The sequence below is a fragment of the Falco rusticolus genome, chromosome 5, assembly GCF_015220075.1.
Source record: "Falco rusticolus isolate bFalRus1 chromosome 5, bFalRus1.pri, whole genome shotgun sequence".
NCBI classification, from domain to species: Eukaryota; Metazoa; Chordata; class Aves; order Falconiformes; family Falconidae; genus Falco; species Falco rusticolus.
In genome coordinates this window covers 41,655,144-41,677,331 of record NC_051191.1, presented here as the reverse complement: position 1 = coordinate 41,677,331, position 22,188 = coordinate 41,655,144, and the positions used below count along the sequence as shown (strand labels likewise).

Below are 22,188 nucleotides of genomic sequence, written 5' to 3'. Positions count from 1 at the left end.
AACACAAACATTAGACATGGATTTGGCATGTTAACAGTCAGAGAAGCCTAGTTCTGGAATCATATAATACTAAGACTGGAGCTACTTGATGAAAGATGAGAAGGCAACAAGCTTAAAAAGGTGGTTATAAAAACATCACAGGAAATGAAATTTATTTTAAATAAAAGCAAAGCAATAATATTTCAATATTTGGATGGCAGTTTGAAATGCTTTTTTGGCCTGCAGCTGCTCCACAGAGCCAATATTGTATGTAACTGGAAATATTTCAAAAAAACAGAATTGTTACTAAAGTTAAAGATTGCAATTGCAAGCTGTGGGATATATGCTTAGATAAGAGGGGCAACAGAATAAAATCATCACAGATATAAACCTACAAGCACACTCCATAATACCCTTATCACTCTAGTTCTACCAAGTTGGCAATAGAGAACAAGGGAGTAGGGGGTGGGGGGAAGGAAAATGAGGGAGAGAAGCACACAAGGCAGAACAGCAAGAGCTATCAAGTGCTATAAATCAATGTTTCAAACACAAACCTTAGACAAGAGTACACGACTTTGGTACAGAACAACTGAAATAACACAGTTCCAGCTTTTGTTGATGTGTAATCCACTGGAAATGAAAGACCTGCCTGAGAGACCGTCTACCTCAGGTTTACTAGCTAGCAAAACACTCTGAACTTGATAGGTTCAAAGTGATCTTGAAAAGCAACTCACCAATCTTATGGTTATATTGAAGAACTTTTAAGGAGTTAGCCTTCCAGGCAGAGTTCCAAGAAAAGGTAAACTAGCTAAAAGCTGTCATTTACAGATATTTTAAAAATACTAAAAATGTTTGCATTGGCTCATACCTCTTGTATCTTGGCACTTCACTCATTTTGTACACTTAAAAAAAACCTCTTTGCACAAGAACATGCTTGAAAGTATTGTCAGTTTGTGCTGAGAAGTCAATTTGCTCATTCAAAAAAGTATAATGTATTTAGTGGACAATATAAACAAGCAAAATACAAAGAGGAAGAGTTATAGCAGACCACTTTAAGTTTTCTTCAGTAACTGGAAATACTCTTTGACAACAAACCAGCAGCCAAAGCAGCCAGTTTTCTGTAGAAACATGTAATTTTGGCAAATGGTCATCTGATAGTCTATCCGGGAATTTGTCAGAAATGCCACGCTTCAGTGTGTTATCACTTGCACAACATGTTTCTTCCCATCAATCTTCAGCCATAAGGTAGAGGGGGAAAGATGAGCGATAGCTGTGCTGTATCCTTCCAAGCTGGTTCTTCCCATACAACTCCTAATCCAAACAATTTAAGCGCACAAGTAAAAGCTACTAATTTCTGTAAACATTTCCAGGAGCAGGACCTAAGCATGCATGGCTTATACCAAGCATATGCTAACGACAACAGCTAACCTCAAGTTTACCTCTTTTTAAACAGCATAAGCAGAAAACTGTGCTGGCCAAACTGAAGCTTAAGCCTTAATATAAGGGGGTAAACTGAACACTGATATAAGCCGCTTGGTCATTATGCATACATCTCGTAATCAGGGAGTATTAATGCAGTATTATATCACAGAACAGTTTTCCCAGAAACACAAATTATAAAAAAAATATGTTTCTGAACATGTTTTTGTACCCCAACAGCAGGGATGTCTTTACTTCAGGACAAGGTAGCAGTAGAAAAAAGAAACAAAATCCAGCTTGTTTTAAATGGACTTCACTACTGCACATACAATTAACACTGGAATGCACAAGACATACCATCCAGGCAAACAGAGGCTTTACATGTAAGTGGCAACTCTTGGTCTGCTCTCTTGGAAACTGTGTAATACATTGTCAACAGCCGCTACACACAAGATCCACATTACAAAGCAAAGGGACTTCTTTCAGGCTAGGATACAAAGGCTGCAGCAGAAAGGGTCAAAGCAATCTGCAAAGCCATAAAATGAACCAAAGCCATTTAAATTACTCTGTAAAATGTAGACATCCATTAGCATAGAAAAGTTTCACAGGAAAACAAAGTAAAAGCCGTCTGATTTTCATATGCTAATTAATTAAATATGCCAAATGAATTTAATCTCTTATTATAACCATAGGGGGAGACAGACCAAACTCTTGAAGTTCTGAAAAGCCAGGTCATTAGCGTGCCAAGTCATTCTTCAGATCCTCTCCTTGTAATACACATTTACATTCCCAGCTTATTATATATGTAAGTAAAACCTGGCTCTCCCACTCCCTCCATTTCTCCTTTGGAAGACACTTGCTATCGCCTGCTCCTGTATTCTAAAAGTCTTATTAAATTTCAGAAAGAACTCGCTTGCTAGGAAGAAAAAGCACAGAAGCTGTTTTGCCAAAAGCCCGAGTTAAGTGCCCTGGTCCCCCTAAGATGTAGAATAAGCTAGTTGAAAATTAGATTAATAACATTCTTGCACATATGCATGAAAATCCATGCATAGTTTGTAGTCTTTAAGTTCAGATGACATTTCTAGCCATTTATTGCCTTTCCAAACACGAAAAGGATTCCAATGTTTACATAAGGTTCTTCTTGCTTAATAAATCTTAAATTGAAACAGATTTTTTTTTTTTTAACAATTACCTTCTTCAGAGTTATCATACTACAGGATATTAGGAAAAACCAGACTCTCCTGTTGCTTTTACCCACATCTGACTCCAATCTTAATAGTTTAGCTATTAACCCTGTAAGGTCCCCCCACACACACACCTTGCCCAGTTGATGTTAAAATTTTTATACGACTGATCTGGGCTTACTCATTGCAAAACCTTTTGTTACACAGAAAGAGAGCAGCTCCGTGGACCTTGATTTACAGGACACAATTAACCGTGTTGTTGGCAGAACTGCACCAGCCCAGCTCACCCGGGCCTCTGCAGTGTGAAATGAAAGAATCTGTCACTGCAGTCAGAATCACTGCTCTGCTTCTTTCTCTCAGTTCCCTTACCAAACCCACTCTGACCTGCTGACATTTTGGGATGCAAACTTGGCTGCTGTGATATACCTGTTCTGTAGAGAGGTAATAGAAGTAACAATAATTCCTCCTAGAAACATTAGTAACTAGAACTAAAGGGGGGGATGGGGGTGGGGAACAGCACCACCACCACATCCTGCTGGAAAATCTCGGTAGTCACTCCGACTTTGCCATGCAAAACATGCAGTTTAAAAGACCTCAGTTACCAGCTGAACAACGAAAACAGGGAACTCGCCTAGCTGTAACGCTAGCCATTTATTTTTTGCCACCTTTTAGGTTTTAGCATGCAGGGAATATGCATTGTTAACCTTTAAATCCTCTGTATAAACATTTCTCTGAGAGCTTGTAAAATATCCCCCGCTGCGTTTCCTGGCTCTCCAGTTGATGGCATTTAGAAACACTGGTACTGGCGGGTGCTTTATTTTGCTTTCCGCGGCCACCCCGCTGGGGTACAATGACAGATTCCCGTCCAAGGCCAGACCTGGCCGCCCCAGGCTCGGACCACAACGAAGGCGCCCGGGACTCAGCCCAGCCGCGCCGGACGTTAAACGGTGGCTGCTACAGCTCGAAATCCCGCAGCGGGCTGAGATATTCTGGGAGAAAGGGCTCGGGGGGCGCCCATCGCCCGCCCTTCCGCAGCCCGCTTCGCTGCCCAAGGTTAAAATACATACACACTTCGGCGAGGTCCGTGCTGCACCTCAGCCCCGCTGCCGGGGGGGGGGGGGGGGGGGGGGCACCCCCCCGGTAACACACCGCGCCGGCAGCGCGGAGCCCCGAAAGGTGCCGCCCCCCCGCTCCGGCCCCGCTGGGGTCGGGAGGGCCCCGGGCGCGGACGCTTCGCTGCGAGTAAAGCGGCAGGCGGGGGCCGCCTGAAGCGGCCAGTTGTCACCCCGCTAACAGGCAACAGCTGAGCTCCCGCATCTGGACCCTCACCCAGACCGGCGGCCCCGGCCCACCACGCCTCCCGCTCCGCCAGGCGCACCGAGCCGGCGCCGCACGTCCCCCCGCCCCGGCCCCGACAGCCGCCGCGGGGGTCGGCGGGACCCCCCCAGCCCGCTCTCCAGAGCCTGCGGCCCCCGTCCAACAACTCCGTGCTGGGCGGCGCTACTCCAGCGGCGCCGGCTCCGGGCGGCTCCCCACTGAAGGCAAACGCCCGGCGAGGCGCAGGAGCCCCACCGCAGAGCGGGATGCTGCGGAAAGGGCTCCGCCGGCGGCACGGTCCCGGCTGCGGACGGCGCCCCGCCAAACCCGCCGGGCGTCCCGCCGCGCCGCTGCGGGCTGCCCGTCAGCCCTCCCCGCGGGCAGCCGCCACTTACCCTCCGCGCAGCGCGGCCGAACCGCGGCGGCGTATTCCTGGGCGGCGAGTGGCAGCGGGGGGCCGTCGCATCGACAGCGCGGCAGGCGGGCACCCGGCTCTGCCCCGCGGAGTCAGCGCCGGCGGCAGACGCGCATCTCCGGCAGCACCGCGGAGGGGACCGCCCGCCCGGAGCCTCGCCAGCCGCCGGCAGCCTGCGCCGCCCGCCGCGAGTGGCCGAGCCCCGCGCCCGCTCCCCGCCCTAATGGGGCTCTGCCGCCCCGCGCCCGGGACAGCGACATGCGCGCTCCGCCGCGCCCATTGGCTGCCGCCCGCCAATCGCCGTCGGGCCGGGGCGGCCGGCGGCTCGGAAAACCCGGCGGGGCGGGGCGGCGGCGGCGGCGGGGCGCGAGGGGCGGGGCGCGAGGGGCGGGGGCGCGCCCCGGTCCCGCCGTGCCCGTGTGCCCGGCGCGGGGGCGCGGCTGCCGCCTGAAGGGCGGGGGGGCACGGCAGCGCGCCTGGAAACCGCGCCGGGGCTGGCTGCCGCCCGCTGCCGCCCCCCGGTCAGGCGGAGCTCCGGGCCCAGCGGCTGGCTCCCCGCCGCCGGCTGCTGCCGAGGGCGCAGGGGAGGGCAAGGCAGGCGGGAGGTTGGCCCGCCGGTGGGTGCGGAGGCGGGCGGTGGGGCGGGTCGGTGGGCTGCGGGTACCCACGGGTTGCACGCGGGGCACTGCTGGAGAGAATGGGCCCTCGCCCCCCTCAGCCCTTGCCCTCACCGGCCCTCGCCCTCCCGGCTGCTGGAGCATGGCCCCGGGGGGCTGACGGGGGTGGGCCCTCCCCAGAGCCAAGTAGCCCTGATGCTAGCGTGAACAAGGTGGCAAAACGAGTGCAGTAGGGATTACAGGGACGCGGGAGCAGGCAGGTATACATTTAAATCCCTTCTATGGTGACCGGCACTTTTGGAACCTGTGCAAGCTATCGGAGTGTGCAGCCCTTCTTTCAGTTGCTCCCACCTCACAACCTTTAGGCGACATGAATTGCACTCCCGGTTCGCTGGTGACCTCGCAGTGCTCGAATCCTCTATGAAAAAATCAGAGAAGGATGAGTAGCGATGAAAACGTCTGACTTATGTTGTATCTTTTTCTACAAATGCAAATTGGAAAGTGAGGTAATTTTACCAGGGTGACTTCTATAGCTATCACAAACTCGCCCCACTTGGTGAAACAAATGTGTTTGGAACTCTCAAAGCTTAATATAAAGCTGAAATTTGGTCTGTTGTGTGGCAGCGTCTCTCTCAGTTCTCCAGACAAGGAATTATTTGAGGTTAGGAAATGACAATTTTCCCTTTGTGTTTTGAAGCATGTTTGGTTTTCCTGTGCTAGCAGAGTAAGTTTGTTATCTGGAATCCAATCTGGTCAAAATCATCTTTCTGTACCCAAAAAAATAAATATGTAACTCACAGGAAACAACTTTATTACAGGTAAGAGCGTTAAACCTGCTTGATCACCTTAAAAGTTTCAGCAGTTCTAACCCTGGGTGCTCTACTCTGCCGTTTCCTTGCAGCCTGGACCTAGAATCAGCATTGCCCTGCTGAACGCCTCCTTTTAAATGCTAACCAAGTCTGAAAAAAACCACTTCCAGATTGCATCTGCGTGGAAGTTTCAGAGGGAAAGCAAAGACGCTTGTACAGACAGGTGAAACCTCAGAAGAGGCAGCCTCTATCACTCTTTCCATCACAATGAGTTTGGATTTCTCCTGTAATTTAAGAAAAAGAACAGAAAGGATGAAGTACAAGCGTGAAAAAATGAATACATTCTCAAGAAAAGGATGGCAAAAGTGTCAAAAGGGCTGCTTGTAGCCATCTGCTGCTATGGAGCTGTTTGTCCCTTGTCCTGTGTTCTTCCCTGCTACCTATTCAAGCATTTCTGTAGCGCTTATCACGGAGATCTAAATACGTTTAGGCTGTGCTGGCAGCGTTGCATGATTTCCGTCATTTACTTCTTCCCACTTCAGGTTCCAAAGGCATAGGAAATAAGATTGCTTGGCTTCTAAATAACCTTGTCAAAGGTGTTTACAGTCATATATTAGCAGATCTGAATCTGGAATGAAAGAATTTATGGCCAATGCACTCTTTTAAGTTGTGTATCTGTTTATCTGATCCTCACTTACAAATGCCTCTAATTAAGCTATAAACCCTTAGTTTCTACTTAACCATATGGGTAGCCTGGGAAGTTTGCTACAGTAATGTAATTTACCCATTCTACAGCCATGTCTGCAATGCAAATCCAGCATAACTGCTTTAATATTGTCACAACCTGCTCTATTTTTCACAGCATGGACAGAAATAAAGCCTGTCCAAGTTACCAGCTGTAGTCCTGATGAAAAGGTGCAGATAGTTTTGTCTTTGGACCTACAGGACTTTGTGTCAGGGAGAAAATACGCCCATAACCCTGCAAACAGTAGGAAATAAGATGAAAAATACAATCTGAAAATGCAAGTACTGGGGAGAGAGTTGTAATAGTCTCCATTATTTTTTTGCACTTTCTGTGGGAGTTACTTGGCTCTCCTGTGATTTTGTTGCATTCTACCCTTGGGTACTGTTCGCAGTTTTTAGTTGCATACACTTTTCATTCACTTGAAGTCTGGATAGTTTGAGGATTGGGTCTACTCTGCCCTGGATTGTGTTGACAGAGGGTATAAGGAAAACTTGCACATAAAAAAGGCCCAGAGTTACAATATCTATTTGTAGATCTTAAACTTCTATTAAATATTTCAGAAATACTTATGCAAGAAAAAAACATATAAACTACTGATGCGTAAATTTAAAAGGGGCTTGAGTCCCAGCCTTGTTACTGTAACATAGTAAAACGCCCAACTTCCATGGGGGTTTTGTAGACACAGTAAAAACTCCAACTTCCTATTTTATGAAAAATGTATTCTAAAATATGTTCTATAGGATTTTTCTCTAGAAAGCAATGCTGCCAGTTATCATGAATTTCATGTAAGAAATATGGTGTTTGGTTTATGTTACAGGAGCTTGAGATTTAAAAATGTGAAAAGTTTTTGTGTGATTTTGAAGTAGGGGCAAAAGCATCCTTATAGGTTCACACAGGTACCTTGAAAGGAAATGCCTAGAGCAATCCATCAGACCATCTTTTCCAATCCTGCCTCTTCCAGTGAATACTTTAAATATTTCTTACTCTCTTTAAAGTATCCCATGTTTTCATATTGAAACCTCACATACAGAGTTGCGACTGCAGCTGCAGGTAGGTGAACAAAACCAGCCCTTCAGCTAGGTAGCAAAAATACAATCTAGCAGGGATGTTGCTTTGAGGCTAGCCCGGCTTGGAAGAGATGGCTGGACCAGATGCCCCTAGAGGTCCCTTCCAACCCTGCTCCTATCATCTGCAGCTGTTGGATTTGGCCAGTACAGAAGACACAACTCAGACTATGCCGTCTCATTACTACAGCAGTTCAGGTACTGGGCAATAGAAAAAGGCCATGCCTGGAGATGCGGAGTTTGAGTGAAGCATAGCAGACTTTATACTGACATTAGGCCACCCCACATGTGTCTACCTGGCGCGTTTACTGTGGATTTAAAACAAGATTTGTGTTAGATTAGGGGCAAGATTTTGATTTTTCGCAAGGTCAAATTGTACTGGTTTGTTTTGTTGTAGCCTTTCTCTGTGGTGTGGAGCATAGACCAGCTTCATTTGGGGATTTTGGGGGAGAAACAATGCTTTAATTTCTGCTGCTTACTTTCTACAACACTGTACTTTCTCCTTATTTCTTAGTCTTTCTTCAGGAAGGGAGCCCACAATGGGTATGATGGCCATTCTTTTCCTGTTTGTACTTCTAAGTAGGAATGCCTCAGTTTCCCTGTTTGCATGCAGAGAAAAACTGTCTTACACCACATGGGTCTTGTAAGGTTTAGTTAATCTTTGTGCAGCACTTGAGCTTTTCAGACAAAGCTGTATAGAAGCACATCAATGATTAATATTAACAAGAGCACCTTGTTCTAGTTCTGCTTTGGTGTTTCTGGGACACTTCAACTGGAATCAAGTCATGTGAACTGGCAGAAGCAATTAAGTATAAATTTTCAAATGCCGATTCTTATAAATCCAGCTATTTTCTTTGGCTTGTACCCAGCAATATGTTCATTATCGGTTGTATAGATTTGGCTTAATAAATCCAGCTTTAATAGTGAGTTTTCAAAATGTTACTGGTTAAGAGGGCTGCTTTTCCCACCACCTTAGCAGGTGTACTGCTTCCCTGCCCTGTATCCTCAGGAGTCTCAACAATCTACATCAGACTTACTCCAAGTGCTGGATGGTCTTTGCAGGGTAGTTGAAAAGCTGGTCATCAGCTTTTCAAATAAGGGATAGGCAGAGGAATACTGTGACTCCATCTAAGTGTCCAGGTTTGATTTCTTTTCCCATGTAAACCTGGGTGTAGCATGCATGGAGGGAAGGAATTGCATCCTGATACAGAGTCAGGAAAAGCTGGAATGCATGCTTGCATTTGAGAGAGGGGATGGCTTCTCATTTTTTCCAGTTCAAGTATTGTTCCAGGGTAGTGGAACTTTACTTTTCCGATTTATTTTTGCAATAAAATGTTTTTGCAATAAAAAGGAAGAAGAGAAAACTCCTTTTCTGATTTATTTTTGTAATAGTTCTTCATTCTCGTGTAAGAGCTGTCCTGCTGATTTTTGCCCTGTTTGTTTGGTTTGGCCTTATCCTATCACTCCATAACTTTTTCAGCTTTATGGTCCTTCCTAATCTCTGTTTAAAAGTTAGCTGAATCCTTGCGTGGCCAGCTGAAAAAAGGTTCATACAGATTTAATTCCCAGGCATCTTCCCTAGCTGTTTAACATGTCCTCTCTACCTGGGCTAAAATGTTATCCTTACATGAAGGCTCACACCCTGCCTTTGATCACAAACTTCTCAAGTGTTTTTTTTTAGTCTAGGACTAGGATAAAATGAGTAACTCGACTGAGGTGAAACCCCCGACATGTAGTTTACAGTATATGTAATCCCTCTGCTGTTTCTGAGATCTGCTGCTGTGCCTTGTGCTCTCTCCTGCCAGAGCTGGAGTCAGTCCTGCTAGCTGCAGTGACGTTTGGAGCAGCTTTTGGAAAACATCCCAATGTTTCTGTAGCTATTCCAGCCATGGATGATTGTACTCTTCCTTCTGAGTGGTCTCAGATGAATCTAGTTATATTCAAGAAAGCATGGCAAAACTCCCTGCATTTCTTTAGTTCCAGATGAATACTCAGAAACCCTGGTCCTTTGCATATCTGTTTCCCAGTCCCGCCAGGCATTAGACCCCTACCTGTATGCCAGTGAGGCTACCATGGGTTTTTGGCAGTGTTTTCCCCAAGAGTGTGGCCATTTCATTGCCTGGAGGTGTTTCTGTCTGAACAGGAGACACTGAGATTGAGCAACCTTCTGTTGTCCCTGCTTTGAGAGGTGAAACAGCTTTGAAAGCATATGTCTTGGTCCCACATCCATGAGACACTTGATGATTAGCCATTTCATAAGATCAACCCAGATTTATAAGTACCACTCAGAAAAAAACTCAGATAGAAGGCAATAAATATTATTTTGGATAAATATCCTTGATGATTTTAAGAATCTTCTGTTCTTATTAAATTCAATTTACTTAAAAATTACACTTTGAGAAGCCAGGGTGTTAGAAGATAAGGATAATACACCATGCCATTTGTCCTTTTCCTTCTCTATAATGGCACAAGTTTAAAACACAACCTTAACTTGATTAGCTTTTGTTTCACTGTATTACGGTTTTAACATTATTTAAACATAGTTCGTTATTTAACTGTGCAGAAGATCTTAGTCTTTTACTTAAATGTAAATTGCAAAGTACAATCGCTAAACAAATTGATTGAATACCATTGATTATTCATCAAATAATTGTGGCAAATCATCTAATCAATTATTCATCATCCTCAGAGAAGAATAGATGACATGAAGAATAAATTGTAATTAAGGTAAAACACTATTGGATTCTGTACTGATAATTTCTTTTGAAATTACAATTCTTGCAATTAAATCAAATTGAAATTAAAATGTGAGTAACCTGATTGAGACTGAGTAATGATTGTACAAAAGTGTAATCTGCTAGAGTTTATTCACGTATGGGGACACAGATGACATTCACTGCCTGAAATATTTTCTGGTTTTCCCCATGCTTTACTTCTGTCTAACGCAAGGATGCTGATGTGATTATAGATTTTAGTCTCCTCCATTATTATGTGACCGACACACCAGTTACAAAAAGTAAAACACATTCTTAATAACAGATTAATCATTTAATTCCTGTGCTAGATTTATCTTTAACCTAATTTGGGGTTTTTTTTTTATACTAAGTGCCACCCAGAATCTAGATTCCAAATGAACATGGATAAATTTACATTGCTGTAAGGATTTGATTTTGCACATCTTATGGAGTTTTGATTTTATTAATTGATTTATTATTTCCATGAATACAGGACCTGACCTGTGGACATTTAAATCAATGGAAAATCTCCTTTTGTCTTCAGTCGTGTAACATACCTAAGAAAAAGTATCTCTAGGAAACAATAAAAACATCAACATTACTCTTCATCAAAACCACTGTTAATGAAACAATTTCTCAGTCAATTTGACTCAAGTAAAAGTGAAGTCTGATCTTGAAGCAGTCCCCAACATGTGTCAGTGCTGTCTTGAAATATGCAGCATTTTTTGACTGTCACACTAAAAATGAAAGGAATGAAATGGTCTTCCACCAGAGGAAGTAACCTGGAATGTCAGTAATACAGCAAATTGTGTTTCTTTTCAAATTCAAAAAATATTTCAGAAGAACAGATAAAGTTGGGGGATTTGTTAACACCAGGGATGAGTTGTTCTCTAGAAGTAATCACTATTCAATCTATATAACTGAACGCAGCTATTAGTTGCAAATAATAACCTCACATGACATTGTTTTGATGCTGATAGGATGAGTGCAGTAATACACAGAGTACAAATATTTAGGCAGATTTGAAATTCATGTACTTGGAATATGCTTTCAGTTATGATTAAGAATATGATTTGGATATGAGTTGTCTCACAGGTTTTTAGGTCTTTTTGCCTCAATGACATGCATTGTAACCATCAGTTCAGCAGCCATAAAGGCAAAGGTTGCAGGTAATCTGCACGCACATGAAAAAATATGTTCCTAAATAGCCCTTGTTTTGAAAAATAAAAAGGGGGAACAGAATTAAGTCAGACTTAAACAGCATTTTAGCTAGACCACTAAAGTGAGGCAGAAATGGTAATGTCATCAGAAGTATTTCTCTTCTCTCTGCTCTCTGCTAGACAAAATGCATGTTATTAGGTCTTTATATGAAGTATCAATAAATGAATTATTTTCAACATTTCTTGAAAGTAGTTTTAGAAAATAAATATGAAAAAACCAAAAAAACCCAGAGTAAAAGATACTTAAATTTATATTATTGAAAACATGCAATGAATTTGCTTTCTGTGTTTTAATGCATATCACGTTTTCAGTATTTGATGTTCTTTATTCAAATTATTTGTGTTTTCATGTATTAGGCTGCATGATGTTGATTCTCTTTTCTTATTGGGTAAAGGCACTGTACTGCTAGTGTTTGTATAGACTAATTTAAGATTCTGCTTCCTTTAGCATTTTGAAATGCATTTTCAGAAAGCATTTAAGTTGTACAACTTGGGAACATGGGCATTCATGGAAACATAAAAGCCACGAGTAAATAAATCAAAGGATGTTTTTTAGAGATGGTGAAGAGCCAGAAATCCAACAGAAGGAAAAGGGGATAATGAGTAGCAACATTTCTGAAAAGCAGAAATATTTACAGAATTTGAATTCTTGGTGTTTCCCTCCCCAGTATTTGCCAGATTCAGATATCAAGTATCTTCACTGAAGATGCAACCCCAACAGTTGGTAATTAAGCACTGATCTATTTTTCAGGTTTCTTCTGTTCCATAGAGTGTCACAACACAATTTGCTATAGCCCTGTCAGCTCCCTTTAGCAAAAATCTCTCTCTTGGTCTAGTTAGAGGGGAGTCTTGCCAAATTTTTGTACTTTTTCATTCTCCATCCTGTAAGATTTATTTTATATTAATTGCCTCTGCGAAGTGTCAACAATTAAGTAACATGAGGTACTGGATGTAAAAAGGCATCGTTGCTCCTTTGGAGGTGTCATTTTCTCAGGCACTGCCTATCTATGTGTCAAGGTTGATGTGGAAATATGCCAAGTCACCTATTTGTCAGCTAAATATGCTGTATATTTCTTTGCTTGCATTTTGGGTAGTCAAACATGATATAATGGAAACTCCAGAAAGTCAAAACAGTGGAGTCAGCGAAGCAGGATTTGGCAAACTCACACTGATTTGGCCAGTTTAAGCTAATTGGGAAGAAAATTTCTCCGGGCTGACTGTACTCTTCAGATTATTTTGAGATTCTCCATAACACAATATGGTTTTACTATGTACATTATTTAATCGTGTCAAAGGAGAGCACATAAGCCAATGCACTTAAAACTGGGTACAAAAAATATAGAATCACAACCTTTTGTAAAATCTTCTAGCACATTTCTTTTGCATTTAGAATACAGTATTTTCTTATGTGTGTGTTAGCTGGGATCTTTTCATTCTTCTCATCATACTAATCTGAGAAATTTGCTCTTACAAAGTCCCTATTCTTTCAGCCAGTGGCAAAACTGTATCTTGAAATGTAATCAGTGGGAAATATGTCAGGATTAGTCACTACTCGTCAAATCTATGTCAAATCATGGCAATATCTCACTGACCCCTCGCTCACAATTGATCAAATGTAGCTAATACACACACACAACGTGAAAGCAGATTTTAAAAGGGGGAAAAGAGGGAAGAAATGGCATTCATTAAGCGAAAGCATTTTCTTTTCTAATCTATATAGTTTTGAAGTTAAGCCTTGACTTAACTGAGGCAGACAATACCAAGTAGGTGAGGGGAGCACTCTCTTTAGTGAATTTGTATCTGCACTGGTACTTTCTGAAAGGTGTTCTTGGCTTGGAGAATCAATGGAGAGCATGACAGCTGGAAGATGTTCAGGCCCCGATCTACATAGCTGATGGTGAAGAGCATGATTCCCATCTTTTGTACATCAGCCTAGTCACCAGAACTCTAACCTGAGGCTTGGCTACCTTGTTTTTCTTCCATCCACAGCTTAAGCACTAAAATTCAGATCTTCTACCTTGCAGGGGCATGACCTGAAAACCCTGCTGGACAAACAGGGCATAGGGTGCTGGGCAGGAAATTAACTGTTCATCTGACCAGGGAGGGTATGAGAAGGAGCAGGGCTGAGGAGGAGTAAGGAAATACAGGTATAAGACAACACAGCTGGAGACCTGGGATTATCTGCCTTCCCAGCGCTGTTTCTTGTTTCACTGGTTATTGTTTAATTCTGCTGTACGAGCATCCCGAAGTGTGAGATGCAGCTCAGAGCCCTGTTCTTGGCTGGGAGCTGCCCGTGCCCCTGGGCAGCACGCTAGCACTGTGTCTTTGGTCGCTCTCCTCAGCATCACGAGTCTCACTCTCCTTCCTGGATGGTGACACAGCTTAGCAGCAGTAAAGAGTTTTGCTCTCCCTTATTCCCTTGTTATTACTCTACTTAGGGAAATTACTTCATCCTAGGCCTGTCACTCAGCCAAGTGCTTTAAACAAGAAGGTATTAAGTAAGTAATGGATGATCACTGCAGGACATATTTAAAATAATGAAAAGTGAGCCACTGAGAGCCAAAGGGGTAACTTAAGTGTCTAAATCCAGATGAGGTTTTGGGTTGTCATTCATTAAATCAATTAGGCGTGTGTCTGGGAGCTGATTAGAAGAGATGTGGGATCTCATTCTTACCTCATTCTATGACATCTCCTATTAGGTCCCCTCCCCTGACATGCCATCCCTGTAGCACCTGCTTGCTCATAGCCTCTGCTGCTGCCTGTGTCACTGTCAGGAGGGGCTCACCAGGATGAGGGCTCTTGTTTAACAGATTCCATTCCAGAAAAGAGAACATCCAAAAATGAGGGGTGTAGTGCTGTGTCCAGAATGTTTTTTGTCAATCTGACTCCTATGAGAAAAACTTAAAAGCTCTCTGAAGACTGATTTACGGTTCACAGAAACTGAATGGAAGAGAAACATGCTCCTTTTTTTTGTTCCACAAATAAAAGTGAAATATGAGGTACAGGGTGATATGTAAGTGAATATGTACAAAATGTATATGAAGTAGTGGGTATGTTTGGTGCATTAGTTTAGAGCTGGCAAACCTGGAACAAGCAGTTTCTCTCTTCTCCATTCACAAAAAAATCAAGGGGACAAAGTGCCCTCAGATACTCATCCATAACTCCTCCTGAGGTCAGTGAGAATTGGCTGTGTTGCTCTGGAAGCAGAATTTTGCCAGGAAAACTGAATCTAATAGAAACTATGCCACTGTCTTCACTGCTAGAAATTTGCTGGCCTTGCGTTATTTACTTGCCCCCCCCCACCCCCCCCACCCCCCACCCCCATTCAAATGGAAAAAGTTGACTTTGTGTACAGGTATCTTCAAGATGCTGAATTACTATCAGTGTGAAAATGACCCTTCTTCAATGCAGCAGGCTTTGCAGCAGGCCTTCAATTGCAGAAAGGCAATGCAATTCTACAATGCAGAAGATGTGGTGGAGGGTAAGATAAGGTGCTGGCAAATGAATTCAAGAAGGAGGAGATGAAAAAGTTGAGGTAAATGTTGCAAGAACGTCAAAATCAATCCAATTGTGGGATGTTGTTGGAGGTGTTGCACTTCACTCGGTTCCTTTGACTGATTCCTTGCTTATACATCAACGTGGTGGAAAGCACTGCTCTCTGTGACTCTGCCCCTGAATCTCTGATGCACGTGAGTCTTCATGTCCTGCATGCAAGATCCACATCATAGAGAAGTCCTTTAATAGGACTTCCAGAGTTGAAAAGATGTAAATAACTTAAGTACAATTTCTTTGACAAGTACAGTAATAATGAAAGACGGAAGGCTGCTAATCCAGTCTTTAGGACCAAGAAAATATATGAAGAATGACCTCCAAGCTAAAAAGGATAACCAGAGCCTACTGAGTTTCTCACCACTGTCCTGTCTTGTTCTATTGCTGCTCCACTCAGCAGTAGCAAACTTCTTAACTGTTACTCCTATTCCATAGACAACCTGTTTCTCCGTTTTCTCTTCGTGCCATTTTTCAGGCAGCTTTCTCTAGATTGCTAGGTTTCCGAACTCTGCTGAGTGTTTCATTCTGATTTCATGTAGGACGTCCATATTCTTTCCTCTGAATCTTATGGAGACCTCAACTGCCCTGATGTTCTTTATAATTTCCCAGGTTTAAAGTATAGGATGGACCACTGCAATTTCTGATGCAGCAACAGTCTTTCACAGCTATTCCGTCTTCAGCCTTACTCAATAGGCTGGACCTACTTTTAAAGATACTGTCGTGTGGAAGTATTAATTGTGGTTCATAACATAGACTTGGTAGGATTTATACTCATAAACTGGTAACCAATCTTCCTTTTTCTTACCTATGCAATGCTGTAGCATCAGAAAGTCAGTGAAAAAAAACCTGCCACAGAAAGCCACAGAACAGAAACAGATGAGCTGCGTGCATAGGAAAATGTGAAAAGTCTATCCCATGTTAAGTTCAAACTCAAAGCCCACATTCACCTCAAAACTGAATTTCCTTGAGGTATATGATCTTTCATATGAACCTTTGGGTTTGTCTTGACTCATAACACCCATGTCATCCTGTGCAGTTTTCATTCAAGGAATTTGATCCATGCCATATGCCTAAATGTGGGGGGTGGGGGTGGGGGAATGCGTTGTTTTCATTTAGATATCCTCATTTTCTCACTGGTGCTGGGGTAACTGGTCATAACTGAATAGTATAACCACAATTTATACTAAGAACTACAGTAATCTGTCTCAGAAACCAAGGCCACACTTCAGGCTTGCCTCTCGTGTGAATGACTGATAAGCTGATTTTACTACTTGAGTATTGAACTGTGAGCATAACTGATAGCTGCATGGTTAAGTACAGCTTGGTCACTAAAAGTAATGAGAAACAGCAGTAAAGTGGATATTTTATGAAAGGGAGTGCCAGGGAATTTCTAGTTGAAGAGATAAAAGAAGTCACTGGAAAGCAGCTCTAGGTATCTCCTGCTAGGGTGATTGAGTATGGCCAGCCTGACTTGGGCTGCCCAGGACAGGTGGGAAGAAATAGCGTCACCCCATTTTAAGACTTCTTGGTAGTAAAAGCGTGTCCAAGAGAGGCTGAGGTCCCAGTGAGGTAAGAGGTCGCAGCCCTTGCATGCTTTGCAGTCCTGGCTACCTGCTGCTGCCATGTCCCCAGCAGCTGTGGGATATCCAGCAGGGCTGCTGGGGGCAGCCCACAGGACTCCTTCCCCCTTGTGCATGAACCAGACATTTTCTGTAGGAATGTGGAAGAGGGAGAACCCCATATTAACCCCAGGGGAGGGAAGAAGAAGAGGGGATCAGGAAAAGACCCAGCAGTCCAGAAAGACTGTGGGCTGTGCTGCCCCATCCTTGCTCTTCTCATCCTGCTGTCTCAGAAGAAGGCATCTGCTAGAGCCTCCATCCTTCTTCAGGACAAGGAGGAGGGGAGGGGGCTGAGCCCTCCCTGGACTGACCCCATCAGATATGGAGCCTCCAGTGCTGCAGAAGGAGCAGGGGTGATGCTAGGTCAAGAAACAGATGTGAGGCTAGGGGCTGAACTGATCTATAGCTGGAGAGCGTGTGCTTGCTTTTGCTCTCTGGGGTGAGCTGCTTGCAGAGTTTAATTGTAGATGTGGGGATGAGCATCAGTGAATTGATAGGAAACTGAGGGAGACATAACACCCAAACTAAGCAACTGTGAACTGACCACGGGTGGGGCTCCCAAGTGAAGGTCTTCTAAACAACTTCCAAAAGTATTTATCAGTATTTTGAGTCTGGCAGCACTGTAAATACTGTATGGATATCTGGCAAAGGAAGATATGATGTAAAAATACGATCTAAACTTTCTAATGAAAAATGAAGGAGCCAGAAAGAAGCATCTCAGGATCTGGGACCTCATCACATACTGGTCTGGGGTAGGAGTCATGACTTTTAAGTGCTAGAGGTTGGCAGGAGTAGGCAAATATTGATTCAAAGTTCCAGGGTGTAATGTGGCAGGCAAATGGTCCTTTGAGATCACTAAAATACGTCCTGGGGTAAGGAGCACATGCTATAGCTTTTGGAGAGTGAGAACATCCGCTAATTGTGCTTCCCTTAGGTTCCTGTAGGAATAGTTTTGGTTTGGTGGTTGTTTTTTTTTTTTTTCCTCAGCTGGTTTCTATAGGCAGGCCAGGCATTTTAAATTCTCTGTACAACCATAATGCATTGGTAGTTCTGGGAGATATCATTGAAGACACTTTTTTTTCCTGGTACTTGAGTTAGACTCAATAATAATAAACATTATTTTCTTACACTGGAAAAAAAAATTAAATCCTTTGATATAAGATGTATCTTACATAGTTTTTGAAATCACAAGGTTTGGGAGAGGAAGCTTGGTTGGAAGACATTCAGCTGAGAAATAATGTCTACAATAAATTTTATTTTCAATTTTTCTCAATTTCTCCCTCTTTTCCAACACACAGCTTTGATAAGAAAGGATAAGACACATAATTACCCATTTTCTCTCCCTCTTCTTACATTTATACTTATAAAAGCAGTACATTTTGGAAAGCCTGCAATGTGGGAAAATAATAAAACATTATGTCTGTTTAGCCAGAAAAAGACTATATTAAAAATCTCTGAATGCTCAGATGAATTCTCAGCCTGATCTAAAACAGAAGAGAGGGGAAAAAAAAATCACCAGAGTTTCATAAATTCTAGGTACAGCTTTGACAGAAAATGTGGTATAGGGGCCAGATCATGTGCTTTGCATCACAGAGTCAGCATTTTCTGGCCATAGTAGGGGCATTATCTGTTCCTAGAGTGAAAGGGGTGTGCCTGGGCTGCTCTTCTGGGGAGCTGATCCCCTGCCTGCTCTTCTGATTGCTTGCGGCTTAAGTAAACCTGGAAGAACATTTTCACAATTAAAAATTGTGCTGTTAAAAAACCAGGAGTATTCCCCTTCTGTATTTTGCCCAGCTCTAGCTGTTACTAGCTGGTGTCAGACTAAGCCTGCTGGGTGTGTGGTCTGCAAACGCGGCCAAGGATCTGGCCTGGCACGTCTGACTCTGGTCTGAGTTACACCGGCATATGCAGAGCAGGACCAAATCCACTAGCAGAGCTGCAGTAAAGCCGGAACAGACTGCTCTGTGCCAGAGCTTTAAATAGCAGGAGGTTAGAGCAATGTGGAGAAATAGCTGTCTCTGACTGCTTGTCCCCACCTGTGGTATGACCAAGAGTAGATATAGCTCCCTGGGCAGAGCTGCCCTGAGCTCCTGCTCCTGCAGCGTGGGACACAGCTGTCTTTGTCGGTGGGTCATGGTGCTGCAGTTACAAGAGCATCCTCTGTTAAAAGGAGTAATTTCCTCTCTGTTTTGGCTCCTGGGGCTCTTAAGAGTTAATGTCCTGGAATTAGATCAGTTCAAAAAGAACTTGATTGATGAGGGACTTGCACCTTTATGACCCAAAACCAAACCAGGGTTTGGTCTTTGGTCCAATGCTGCATTTGTTATGGAAGATTTTTAGTTCTCAGATTTGATGTCTCTCTATGCTCTTCAGCTAATATAAGGCAGTTCTAAAGCACAGTAGTGTAGTGGCAAGTTTATGGTCCCGAGCAACCTGAAAATAAGAGCTATATGTTGCAGTAAAATGTCAGCATGAAATGTTCTTTTTTTTGATAAGGCTATAGATTTTTTGTGTTTAACATCTAAGTAAGATATATGATCCTAATAGATGCAAAGTATAAACTCTTAACAGTTTCGTATTAGCTAGAAAGTATGCAAAAAAGAAAGGCGGTACAGAATGTCCATTGAGTACAATGGAAAATCCTCACGATAAATCAATTCCCAGATTTCTTCCTTACTGCTGTTAAAAGCATGTGGTTTAAAAGACCAAACTCCCCAAAACCCAGTTGGGAAAAAGCCTATTAAACTAGGTGGGGAGAACTGAAATCAATCTCCTCAATTAATCCTCTGTTCGGACTCCTTTTAAAGCTTTAGCACATGTTATTTTTCTTTAACGGGGGATTTAGTGCTTGAGCAAATGTTCCCACATATCAGCAAATGTAAAGTCACTTCTTCATTTTTTCCATAGCCTTTCCTGATTAATGAGGAAAAATATTTTTATTTTGAATAAAGGTCTATTACTTCCTGATAATTTTCATGCTTGAACCTGATCTCTGGTAAACTAATATAAATCAGGAGCAACTTGGTTGAAACTGGTGTAGTAAGATTAGCATGGGAGCAGAGCTGTACCCATAACAGTCTTGCAATAGATCTCTCTCCTTTCCTAAATTTCTGCAAAAGTATGCAAGCCAACAGTATGAATCAAGCATAATTAAGAGCAGAATTTAGCCTGAAAGTTTGCATGTAAGATGACACGCATTGCTGTGGTGGCGGACTGATGTCACACACAGACAAGTTTTTACTTTCTTCCTGCACCAATAAGGAGATCCTTGAGTTCTGAAAAAGAAAGCAATTATTCAGGAGTAAACATCGAAATGAACAATGTGGTGAATACTCTGTATTACTGAGCAATTAAATTGCCGTTTATATTACTGGTGCTTTTTGAACCTTTGCTCCAATACAAAACTCTTTCTTCAAGAAAAGTAACATGAAAGACAAAGATGCAGCAAAGAAAATGCATTAACTTTTGCAATGGTTGCATGTGTTTTCTTGCTATTTAAAAGTAATGTTTATCTAATAAATAGTATTTCAGTGTTAAACAGTAACTCTCTGTCCCATTTTGAAAGTCAGAGCGTCCTCCAGGAGTTGCTATGATGCCTTTGAAAGCAGTTTTTCTCTAATGAAAAGACATACTATGTCACTGGAGCAGAGTCCCAAGGAACGCTGGCCACCAGTTTCTGCCTGTGGGTAATCTGGCCTCAAACACAACCCCGTGTCAATCTTTCTCTCTTGCTTGCTTTCTTCCTGGTCTGGAGTAAACTAAGCAGTACCTTGGAAATAAAGTTTATCAAGACAATACCACAGTCCAAAGTCAAGCCTTTAAGTACTGCATGAATAGGTTTTAAAAAAAGAAATGGGTTTCTATTGCTTTTTCTGTGGGGAAAACAGTAGAAATGATTTTGCAGACTTTCAGGTCCTGTCTGCTGAAGTACAGTGCAATATTGATTTCTTTAAGTCTGCTTACTTGCTTGAAACTATGTATGCACTTAAGCATGTTGTTGAATTAATGCTGTACATGGTATCAACCACCCCACCCCACAGAAAACAACCCTAAAGTAAAATGAAATTACTATTCTGCAACTGTGAAGTTTAAAAACAAGCTTCTCTTCTAATTTTTAAACAGAGGAAATTAAATTCATACTTTCCAGTACAGTTAATCCTGAGCTGTTTGACATATTTGAACATTAGCCATTTGCACTGGGGTATAAACTGAGTGTGGCTTTCAGAAATGCACTATTCCTGTAGACTGTTGATCCAAATTGACTGTCAAAAGTTATCTGAAGAATTTCAGCAGCTAACCTGTTTTATCATGGCCACCAGCTGCTAAAAACTGTAGATGGTGATGAGAGCTTATGTGAGAAAGGAGTATGGAGACAAGTTAAGTGACAGGAGGGTAGAGGAGCTCTGTGAGCTCTTCAGGTCTTTGCATCTCATTTCTTACTCATTAAAGAGAAATTGTGGCTGAGCGATACCTACTGAGTTGGGCCCTTAGGGTGGAGACATTCAGAAAGAACAAGGAAATTATAAGCTATGATATTTATTTCAAGCAAATAAAATAAAGTGTTATACTTGTGTTAAACTGTTCATAATCCAGAAACAATAAGGATAAAGCTGATTAAGCTGTGGTGAGTCTACCTGAAGGGAAGCTGCAGTGAGATGAGTGTCCATCTCTTCTCCCAGATAACAAGTGATAGGACAAGAGGAAAGGGCCTCAAGTTGCACCAGGGGGGTTTAGGTTGGATATTAGGAAAAATGTCTTCACCTAAAGGGTTGTCAAGCATTGGCACAGGCTGCCCAGGAAAGTGATTTGAGTCACCGTCCCTGGAGGTATTTAAAAGCTGTGTAGGTGTGGTGCTTAGGGACATGGTTTAGTGGCGGACTTGGCAGTGCTCGGTTAACTGTTGGACTTGATAACCTTAAAGGTTTTTTCCAACCAGTTCTATGATTCTATGACTTTAGTACAGAAAACCATGTTTAAGGTAGCCAGTGAACCCCCTACATAACTACTGGAGAGAAAGAAACATTAAAGTAAGAACTAACTGGCCTTCATTAGCTGAGATGCCTATTTCTTTCTGTTAACGGTAAAGGGAACATTGATAACCAAGTCAGATATGTTTCATTAGGTAAGCCCTGTTCTCTTAGTTTCTAACTGTGGATTATTCAAGAGGAGAATAAAGGAGTTAACTTTTCTAGATTCCTCAGCAGATTTTGATTTGAGGTTCCCAAGTCCCTTCAGTTCGCAAGACTTGTATAAAAGGTCAGCTTCAGTGCTCACAACATGATTTTTATTACTAGAAAAAGATAATCACTTAGGGTAACAAAAGAGTACCAAAAAAATTCCAGCTGTTCCCTTCTTCCATTGCCTCACTCTTTTCCCAGGCTGCGTTTTTTATTGTCTTGAACAGGACCAAAAAGAGCACGAGAATTAATTAAGACAATGAACAAGCACTTTGCTGAGCAAGTCGGAGATGTGGCTGAATGTTAACATACATTTTCTGTCACCACTGTTTCTCTTAC

At 42.8% G+C, this 22,188-nt stretch overlaps 1 protein-coding gene across 1 annotated transcript in view; it reads right to left on the bottom strand.

Moving 5' to 3' along the window:
• PRICKLE1 (prickle planar cell polarity protein 1) overlaps positions 1 to 4,521 on the bottom strand; it is a 66,506-nt gene extending 61,985 nt beyond the window's left edge. The window contains exon 1 of the mRNA XM_037389831.1: positions 4,295 to 4,521. The gene's annotated coding sequence lies outside the window, so the exon portion shown is untranslated. The remainder of the gene's footprint in view (positions 1 to 4,294) is intronic.
• Positions 4,522 to 22,188: the final 17,667 nt, after the last annotated feature.